The sequence below is a fragment of the Pongo abelii genome, chromosome 2 (assembly GCF_028885655.2).
Source record: "Pongo abelii isolate AG06213 chromosome 2, NHGRI_mPonAbe1-v2.0_pri, whole genome shotgun sequence".
NCBI classification, from domain to species: Eukaryota; Metazoa; Chordata; class Mammalia; order Primates; family Hominidae; genus Pongo; species Pongo abelii.
Window position 1 is genome coordinate 63,573,813 of NC_085928.1, and position 11,143 is coordinate 63,584,955.

Sequence of the window (11,143 nt, forward strand, 5' to 3'; positions counted from 1 at the left end):
GTGACTTAAAATTTTGAATATGAAAAACCTAGTTGATCATATATTCATCTAAGAAATCTATACAAAGTAGAATTCATAAAATATGTTATCATTAAGTTTTTAATATTAATGTTTACTTATATTAGCAGGAATGCCAACGTAAAGTTTCTAAGCAAATTTATTTGCAGTTTCTAAGGCAAATTTATTCACGGTATGAGAAACATCAATTCCTGATGCTCTATTCTTCCCTTTTTAGTAGATATGAAATTCACGTCAAATGGACTCTGCAAAAGTTGGTTTGTCCTTTTTCATGCTGCTAATAAAGATATACCCAAGACTGGGAAATCCATAAAGGTAAGAGGTTTAATTGACTCACAGTTCAGCATGACTGGGGAGGCCTCAGGAAACTTACAATCATAGTGAAAGGGTAAGGAAACAAGTCCTTCTTCACATGGCAGCAGCAAAGAGAATAATAAAAAAACAGGGAGGGAAAGCCCCTTATAAAACCATTAGATCTCATGAGAACTCACTCAATATCATGAGAACAACAGGATAGGGAAAACCACCCCTATGATTGAATTACCTACCACTGGGTTCATCCCACCACACACAGGGATTATGGGAACTACAATTCAAGATGAGATTTGTGTGAGGACACAACCAGACCATATCATTCCATCCCTTTCTTCTCCCACATCTCATGTCCTCACATTTCAAAACAATCATACCTTCCCAACAGTCCCCCAAGTCTTAACTCATCCCAGGATTAATGCAGAAGTCTAAGCCCAAAATCTTATCTGAAGTCCCTTCTCCTTATGAGCCTGTAAAATTGAAAGCAAGTCAGTTACTTACTAGATAAAATGGGTGTACAGGCATTGAGTAAATACACCCATTCCAAATGGGAGAAATTGGCCAAAACAAAGGGGCTACAGGCCCCATGAAAGTCCAAAATCGAACAGGGCAGTCATTAAATCTTAATGTTCCAAAATGATCTCCTTTACTCCATGTCTCACATCCAGGTAATGCTGATGCAAGAGGTGGGCTCCCACATCCTTGGGAAGCTCTATCTCTATGGCTTTACAGGGTACAGCCCCCCTCCTGGCTGCTTTCACAGGCTGGCATTGAGTGTCTGCAGCTTTTCCATGCACACAATGCAAGCTGTCAGTGGTTCTAGGGGCCCGGGGCCTGGGTGACCATGGTCTTCTTCTCACAGCTCCACTAAGCAGTGACCCAGTGGGGACTCTGTGTGAGGGCTCCAATCCTACATTTCCCTTCCACACTGCCCTGGCAGATGGTCTCCATGAAGGCTCCGTCCCTACAGCACACCTCTGCCTGGACATTCAGATGTTTCTATACATCCTCTGAAACCTAGGCAGAGGTTCCCAAACCTCAATTCTTATCTTCTGTGCACCTGCAGGACCAATACCACATGGAAGCTGCAAACACTTTGGGTTTCCACCCTCTGAAGCCACAGCCCAAGCTGGAGCAGCTGGAACACAGGGCACCAAGTCACCAGGCTGCACACAGCGGGGGGCTCTGGGCCCAGCCCATGAAACTATTTTTTCCTCCTAGGCCTCTGGGCCTGTGATGGGAGGGGCTGCCATGAAGATGTCCGATATTCCCTTGAGAAATTTTCCCCTTATCTTGTCAATTAACATTTGGCTCCTCATTCCTTATGCAAATTTCTGCAACCAGCTTGAATTTCTCCTCAGAAAATGGGTTTTTCTTTTCTATTGTATCATCAGGCTGCAAATTTTCAAAACTTTCATGCTCTGCTTCCCTTTTAAATGTAAGTTCCAATTCCAAGCCATATCTTTGTGAATGAATAAAACTGAATGCTTTTAAGAGCACCCAAGTCAGCTCTTGTACACTTTGCTGCTTAGAAATTTCTTTTGCCAGATACTCTAAATCATTTCTCAAGTTCAAAGTTCCACATATCTTTAGGGCAGGGGTAAAACGTTGCCAGTCTTTTTGCTAAAGCATAGCAAGAGTCACTTTTGTTCCAGTTCCCAACAAGTTTCTCATCTCCATCTGAGACTACCTCAGCCTAAACTTCATTGTCCATATTGCTATCAGCATTTTGGTCAAAGCCATTCAACAAGTCTCTAGAAAGTTCCAAACTTTCCCACATCTTCCTGTCTTCTGAGCCCTCCACATCTCTAGGAAGTTCCAAACTTTCCTACATTTTTCTGCCTTCTTCTGAGACCCCCAAACTGTTAAAACCTCTGCCTGTTACCCAGTTCCAAAGTCGCTCCAACATTTTTGCGTATCTTTACACCAGCACCCCATGACCCATTACCAGTTTACTGTATTAAACAATTCTCATGCTGCTAATAAAGATATACCAGAGACTCGGTAATTTATAAAGGAAAGAGGTTTAGTTGACTCACAGCTCAGTATGACTGGGGAGGCCTCAGGAAACTTACCATCATGGCAGAAGGAGAAGCAAACATGTTCTTCTTCATATGGTGGCAGCAAGGAGAAGAATGAGCAAAAGGGGGAAAAGCCCCTCACAAAACCATAAGTTCTTGTGGAACTCACTCACTTTCATGAGAACAGCATGGAAGTAACTGCCCCCATGATTCAATTACCTCCCACCAGGTCTCTTCCACAACACATGGGCATTATGGGAACTACAGCTCAAGATGAGATTAAAGTAGGGACACAGCCAAAACATATTAGTTGGTTTCTTGCACTTCAGAGGAGGAACCTTGAAGTTATGAATCCTGGAGTCTCTTTACTTGCTGTCCCTCTCCCCTCCTGACAGAGACAGAGAGAAACTCTTCTTCTCTAATGGTGTATAATCTTTCAGAATATAAATGTCTCCATAGCTCAGGGCTTTTATATTCCTTTGAAATGTGAACACATTTGAAATAATCTCTCCATTGATTTTCTGGCCCTTTAATTGGTTTTTAGTTTTCAAGGTTAGTCCTTAAACCTAGCTTCTAGTTCCCTTTCCTCAGAAAGTCCTAACTGTATGGAAATATAAAAATATTCACTTCCTGAGAACAATTTATCAAAAAGATTTCATCATCATGAACTTTTCTGGATGAAACAATAAAGATTTAAGGTATTTAAGTAAAAACCAATTAGACTTTTAAAAAGAAATTCCAAATAAATAATTTTAATCAATTCCAAAAAGAATAAATATTCATACTACATTTGTTTATCATGAAACAATGAAAAAAGCTTCAATTTCTTATTGTTATGGGTCTAATTGTGACCTCACAAAATGTACATGTTGAAATCAGGGTCTTTGCAGATGTAGTCATATGCTGCAAATAAAGTTTTGGTCAATGACAGACTACAAATATGACAGTGGTCCCATAAGATTATAATATCATAGCTTTACTGCACCTTTTCTATGTTAAGATATATTTAGTTACACAGATACTTATTGTGTTACAATTGCCTACAATATTCACTATAGTAATATGCTGTACAGTTTTGTAGCCTAAGAGCAATAGGACATATCATATAGCCAAGGTGTATAGAAAACTGTACAATCTAGGTTTTATAAGTATAGGCTATAATGTTTGCACAATGACAGAATCACCTAAGGACACATTTCTTAGAACGTATTCTTACAGTTAAGTGAGGTATGACTATAATTACTTAAACTAAGATAATACTGAAGTAAGTTATGCCCCTAATGCAATCTGACTGAAGTCCATGTGAAAAGGTCAAATTTTGACACAGACATGTACAGAGAAAAGACAATGTGAAAACATAGAGAGAAGATTGCCATCTAAAGCCAAGAACAGATGCCTGGAATGCATCCTGTTCTCACAGCCCTCAGAAGGAATCAACCCTATCCACACCTGCATTTCAGACTTCCAACCTCCAGAACTGTGAGACAATAATTTTTGTTGTTTAACCTACCTAGTTTGTGGTTCTTTGTTATGGCAACTCTCACAAACAAACACAGCAATTATCTACAAATTAATAATAACGAGCATGCTATAAGTTAAACCTGAATAGAATGCTGCTAACACAGCATTAAAAGGAGAATGATTAGCCTAGAGTATACTTATGTGAAAATAAGAATTTTTTAAATTCGTACATTTATTAGAAAGATTGGGGGAAAAGTATGAGACTCTTATTACCTGGGAAAAAAGGCAAAAACTTTTTTAAAGGAAATAATAAAGAATTAAATAAAAAGTAGAAGTTAATAAAATAGCAATTTAAAAAGTAAATTAAAGAATCTGGATCCTTGAAAAGATAAATGATATGCACAACCTTTGCAAATTCTGACTAATCAATAGCACTAGGAGGAAAAAGGATACTTAACTACAGATACTTAAATGCCATACAATAAATTTTAAAGTCTTGATGCCAAGATAATTTTTCTATTAAAATAAAAATTGCCAAAATTCACTCAAGCAGTGAAAAAAATCTGGAGGAACTCAGTAAAAATAAACTAAATGTAAACATTAATCAAGAAAATAGGCACATAATAGGTTTATCAATTAATTTTACCAAATACCTAACTAACAGAAACAATGTTTTCTAAATATTTTTTAGTGTATTGTAAAATGGTAGAAAACATTTCTGTTTACCTGACAATTTTATTGTAATTTTGATTCCCAGATGGCATGGAAAAAGTCGGAAAGCCTTATTATACTGATCCCCCAAATAGAAAAGAAGAACACAGGAAAGAAGCTCAAGCTCACTTTTGAACACAAGTATAAAACTTTGTATACATTACGCACACAAAAACGCTATGCACAAACATTTTTATAATTTGTTTGGCTTAGTCTGACTTAAATAAGGGTTTTGTGGGTATATTAGTGTATTAGTCCATTTTCACACTGCTATAAAGAACTACTTGAGACTGGATAATTTATAAAGAAGAGTTTTAATTGACTCAGTTTCGCATGACTGGGGATGACCCAAGAAACTTACAATCATGATGGAAGGGGAAGCTGGCACCTTATTCACAAGGAGGCAGGAGAAGGAGTGAGAGCGCAGGGATATCTACCATTTATAAAACCATCAGATCTCATGGGAAGGATGAGAACAGCATGAGGGAAACTTCCCCATAATCCAATCATTTTCCTTCCTTGACTTGTGGAGATCCCAGGTTCCTAGACACAAGGAGATTAAAGTTAAAGATGAGATTTAGATGGGGACCCAGAACCAAACCATATCAATTAATCAGGGTTATATGGAGAAACAGAACCAATAGAATATATGTAAGAGACTTAAAGGAATATACGTGGAAGTGGAGGCTGAGATATCCTGTGATCTGCTCTCTGCAAGATGGAGAACCAGGAAAGGCAATCGTATAATTCAGTTCAACTCTAAAGGCCTAAGAATTAGGGAGCTGATAGTATAGGCCCCCATCTGAGGCTGAAATCTTGAGAACCAGGAGCAATGATGTCCAAGGGCAGGAGAAGATGGATGTCTCAGCTCAAATAAAGGGAATTTGCCCTTTTTCTGCCTTTTCATTCTATTCAGGCCCTCAATAGATGTAATGATGCCCACCCACATTGGGAAAGGTCAATGTAGTCTTCTTCACTCAGTCTACCGATTCAAATGTTAATTGCTTCTGAAAACACTCTCACAGATGAACCCAGAAATACTGTTTTACCAGCTGTCTGGGAATTCCTTAGGTCAGACAAGATGACACACAAAATTGAACATTACAGTGGACTAAGCAAAGTTATCAAGTACTCTTGATGAAGTTGTGGGGACAGAAGGCATATAAACATGATAGGCAGTCATCATATACCCCAGGAGAATGGAGGAAGCGGTTGCAATTACCAATTAGATAGACTTGCCATATATGCAACAGAGAAGAACACATACAAATTCCAAATCAAAATTCACATAGATTTAGTTACCAACTATACACTTTACTGATGCTCACATCCTTCATGTCTCTAAACATGACACTCTCAAGAAGTGCAAACCAAGAGTTAAACTCCTGCTCAACCCTGATGGAGCCACTGCTGCCAGTAACACATTCAAGGCAACTCAGAGGTGCATAGGGTAAGCTGGCATGAGTTTGCTCATCTTCAAACTCTGTGCAGCACCAAGAAAGGACTCACGTCCCAAATATCCCATGAAGCTTGATGAGCTTTCACTCTACTCAGTTCCTAAGGGTGAATTTGAATATATGGAGGAGTGGAGGACCCAGTTTGAAGAAAGCATCTCTCAGCTCCAACATTACTGTAGGCCATGTACAAGTTGGTGTCAGGAAACATACTCCCAAACTAATTCCAAGATGCAAAGTTTGGGTCAATGAGGGTTAGACAGCTATGAATATCTCCAAATGCACCTCCAGGATTTTTTCCAAGACTTGGTGTTATTGGTTTTGCTGGTCTTTTTGGACTCTTTTTGGCAAAAGGTTACAAAATTAAAGAAGCTGGTATAGCCTTCTGGTTTCATGGGATTAGCTGCCTCTGCCTATTATCTACAACAATTCATTGCATTTGCCCAGGTCAGTGGGGAGAGTTTACATGGTTGGGATTTATGAAGATACATAGTCCTATAAGATTTGTAGGGAACTTATGAAAAATGTAATGTATAATTGACTGTTCCTCTACTCTCTGCTTTTACAAGTAAAATGCATATTCTGTGAATACTAATCAAAGCCCCATAAGAATGTAACCACTTGTCTCATTGCCTACCCACCAACCATTTTTTTTCTCCTTCCTCTCCCTCTAGCTCTTTCTTCTTTAAATACTGAAGTCATCAAAACCCTCTTTGGAAAAGGCATGGACCACAGATGCCCCTGTTATTTGTGTTTTATTTTTTTCATCTTCTTTGCTCAACCTTGGCAAAATAAACCTCAAAATCAATTGCGACTTGCCTCAATCTTCTTTTTTTTTTTGGTTTACAACCCTATGAGGAGACCAACTATGGTAATTTAGAATCTCATTCAGAGCATCACCATTGGTATATGTTTTTTGCACTCATATGGCACAAAACTGAAAAATTATTATGCATTACAAAAATTGAAATCTTATTCTGCATTATAACAATGGATCTTGCATATTTCATGGTCATGGTGATACTTACCGAGCATGAGTCACTAGGAGCTGGCTGCCAAAATTGCCTCCAGACTATGACAACAGTATAATTTCTCATTTGATCTTGATATGAAGGATATTGTAAAACTGGCATGTGTGCATACACACATATATATAGAGGAAACTGCTCTAGAACTGAACGTTCTCAAGGGCAGAATTAGGGAAGGTGCAGTAAAACATTGGCCAAGATCAACAAGTGTTGCTTTGAAAATCTTACTGAGATGTTCCCATATAATAAATGAGAGATGGAAAAGAATTTAAGGAATATTCCAAAGCTAGTAACATGGTGTAGCCCATTTTCACACTGCTGATAAAGACATACCCCAGACTGGGTAATCTACAAAAGAAAGAGATTTAATTGGACTTATAGTTCTATATGACTGGAGAGGCCTCAGAATCATGACAGGAGGTGAAAGGGACTTCTTACATGTTGGTGGCAAGAGAAAATGAGGAAGAAGCCAAAGTAGAAACCCCTGATAAACCTATCAGATCTCATGAGACTTACTCACTATCACAAGAATAGCACAGGAAACACCAGACCCCATGATTCAATTACCCACCCCTCAGTCCCTACCACAACACGTGGGAATTATGGGAGATACAATTCAAGTTGAGATTTGGGTGGAGATACAACCAAGCCATATCATTCTGCCCCAGCCCCTCAAAATCTCGTGTCCTCACATTTCAAAACCAATCATATCTTTCCAACAGTCCTCCAAAGTCTTAACTCATTTCAGCATTAACCCTAAAGTCCACAGTCCAAAGTCTCATCTGAGACAAGGCAAGTCCCTTCCACCTATGAGCCTGTAAAATCAAAAGCAAGTTACTTACTTCCTAGATACAATGTGGGTACAGGTATTGGGTAAATACAGCCATTCGAAATGGGAGAAATTGGCCAAAACAAAGGGGTTACAGTACCCATGCAAGTCCATAATCCAGTGGGGCAGTCAAATTTTAAAGCTCCAAAATGATCTCCTTTGACTCCAGGTCTCACTTTTAGGTCATGCTGATGCAAGAGGTGGGTTCCCATGGTCTTAGGAAGCACCACCCCTGTGGCTTTGTGGGGTACAGCCTCACTTCTGGCTGTTTTCATGGGCTGGCATTGAGTGTCTGTGGCTTTTCTAGGGGCATGGTGCATGCAAGCTGTCGGTGGATCTACCATTCTGGAGTCTGGAGATGGTAATCCTCTTCTCACAGCTCCACTAGACAGTGCCCCAGTAGGAACTCTGTTTGGGAGCTCCAACCCCACATTTCCCTTCTGCACTGGCTCGCCATGAGGGTCCCGCCCCTGCAGCAAACTTTTGCCTGGGCATCCAGGTGTTTCCATACATCTGAAAACTAGGCAGAGGTTCCCAAACCTCAGTCCTTGACTTCTATGCACCTGCAGCCTCAACACTACATGGAAGTTGCCAAGGCTTGGGGCTTCCACCCTCTGAAGCCACAGCCTGAGGTGTATGTTGGCCCTTTTCAGCCATGGCTGGTGTGGCTGGGACACAGGGCACCAAGTCCTTCAGCTGCACGTAGCACAGGGGCTCTGGGCCTGGCCCACAAAATCACTTTTTCCTCTTGGGCCTCCTGGCCCATGATGGGAGGGGCTACTGTGAAGGTCTCTGACATGGCCTGGAGACATTTTCCTCATGGTCTTGGGGATTAACATTTGGCTCCTCCTTACTTATGAAAATTTCTTCAGCCAGCTAGAATTTCTTTCCAGCAAATGGGCTTTTCATTTCTATTGCATTGTCAGGCTGCAAATTTTCCAAACTTTTTTGCTCTGCTTCCCTTAGAAAACTGAATGCCTTTAACAGCACTCAAGTCATCTCTTGAATGCTTTGCTGCTTAGAAATGTCTTCTGCCAGATAATCTAAATTATCTCTCTCCAGTTCAAATTTCATAAATCCATAGGGCAGAGACAAAATGCCACCAATCTCTTTACTAAAACATAACAAGAGTCACCTTTTCTCCAGTTCTCAACAAGTTCCTCATCTCCTTCTGAGACCACCTCAGCCTGGACCTTATTGTCCATATCACTACCAGCATTTTGGGCAATGCCATTCAACAAGTCTCCAGGAAGGTCCAAATTTTCCCACATTTTCCTGTCTTCTTCTGAGCCCTCCAAACTGTTCCAATCTCTGCCTGTTACCCAGTTCCAAAATTGCATCCACATTTTTGGGTATCTTTTCAGTAATACCCCACTCTACTGGTACCAATTTACTGAATTAGTCAATTTTCGCACTGCTGATAAAGACATACCCGAGACTGGGCAATTTACAAAAGAAAGAGGTTTAATTGAACTTACAGTTTCATATGGCTTGGGAAGTCTCAGAATTATGGCAGGAGGTGAAAGGCACTTCTTCCATGATGGTGGTAAGGGAAAACGGGGAAGAAGCAAAAGAAGGAACCCCTGAAAAACCCATCAAATCTCGTGAGACTTGTTCACTATCATAAGAATATCATAGGAAACATCAGCCCCCATGACTCAATTACCTCTCCCTGGATCCCTCCCACAACACAGGGGAATTCTGGGAGATGCAATTCAAACTGAGATTTGGGTGGGGACACAGCCAAACCATATCACATGGGAAAGATTTAAGAGATTGTATGTGGCTTTGACTTCCCATCAAATTTCGAAGCAAAAGCTTGAGAGAAGATAGGCTTTTCCTAATAAGAGGTTAGACATGAACACTGTATATGTTAAATATAGTTTTGTGCATGATTAGTGTAAATTACTTAATAAAATTATGGGGCTGCTATGACCATTATAAATTAGAGATTAGTAGAATTATATAAAGTTTGACATAATTAGAAAATCACTTACTGTAATTCTATTTATGACTCACATTCTTGCGTTTCTTGAATGGTGAGAGAAAATGAAAGCTGGGCTAGAATTTTAAAGTATTATTATATTTACTTTGTCAGGCCCCAAGACCTAAAAATGTCAGAAGCTGGCATGACTGTAGAACAGGTTTTTACCACACAATCAAAATGTAGTAAATTCTAGAACTAGAGCTACAACTTGCCAATGGAAAATACTCTTTCGTAAAATCTTTTGGGCAAACATAATTGATAATAGTGTATAACAGAGGAGTTTTTCCTATGATACCACAAGCTTGTTAGTAGTTGAAGTCAAGTTACAAGACTTTTTCTTACACAGGGCTTACCTGGCCACTGTTCAATGTCATGTGTTTACTTATTCCGCGTTGGGGAGGATGTGTAAGGGTGTGGCAAACGAAGCTTCCCCTTGCTCCGAGGAGAAATGGAAAGAGACGTAAATATGCAATATGGAGTATTCTAGAAGGTATTGGGTGCTTGCTGCTCATTATATGTTCATAGGGCCAGGGACATGAGGACCACCTGGGAGCTTGTAGGAATGCAGATGCTCAGGCTCCATCCCAGAAGAAGTGAATCAGAACCTGCATCTTGACAAGCTTCCCTGGTGATATGTAATTACATTCAAGAAGCCTTATTCTACATTCCATGAGAAAAATATTTTTAGCTATTCAATATTTTTACCTCAGATACTAACACCCAGTGGAAACTCAATAGCATTTGCTCAAAGAAAGAATGAATGAATTAATTGATGGATTATCTTCAACTTTCACTTTAATATTCTAAGAAATAGTCATGTTTTGAAAGTTTACATTTTAACTGTGTTTAGTTCAAGGTTAAGAAAATGCATCCTGAGAACTTAAAATGAGCAATATATTATGCTGGGCTTTGGGTGCCAAAATGAGACATCATTTTAAAAGAATATTAAGATGTACAGAGAAGTTTATACTTGAATTAAGAATTAAGAACTATACATTTAATCCTATGACAAATATGTTAACATTTAGACAGTGAAAAACGTTTAGTACTATAGAGCAGCAACAACAACAAAGAAGGCTCCAAGGAGACAATAAATTATAGGAATACTAAGCTGTTTGAGTTCAGAAGAAGAAATCATTTATTGCTACACGAACAGAATAACAGTAGGAATAACTAATACTTATATGTTTAGCAGGTACTTCTCAATACAGGGGCACAGAAGCTAAGATTTATCTATTGGTGATAATAATAATCGCTTATACTACTATAATATGAGCATTTACTACACACTAAGCCCTCCTATGAGAACTTTACGTTAACTC

General features: G+C 39.3%; 1 pseudogene; it reads left to right on the top strand.

Annotated features, from left to right (window-relative positions):
• The first annotated feature begins 240 nt into the window (after positions 1-240).
• LOC100437646 (MICOS complex subunit MIC26-like) lies at positions 241-6,478 on the top strand (annotated as a pseudogene).
• The last annotated feature ends 4,665 nt before the right edge of the window (positions 6,479-11,143 follow it).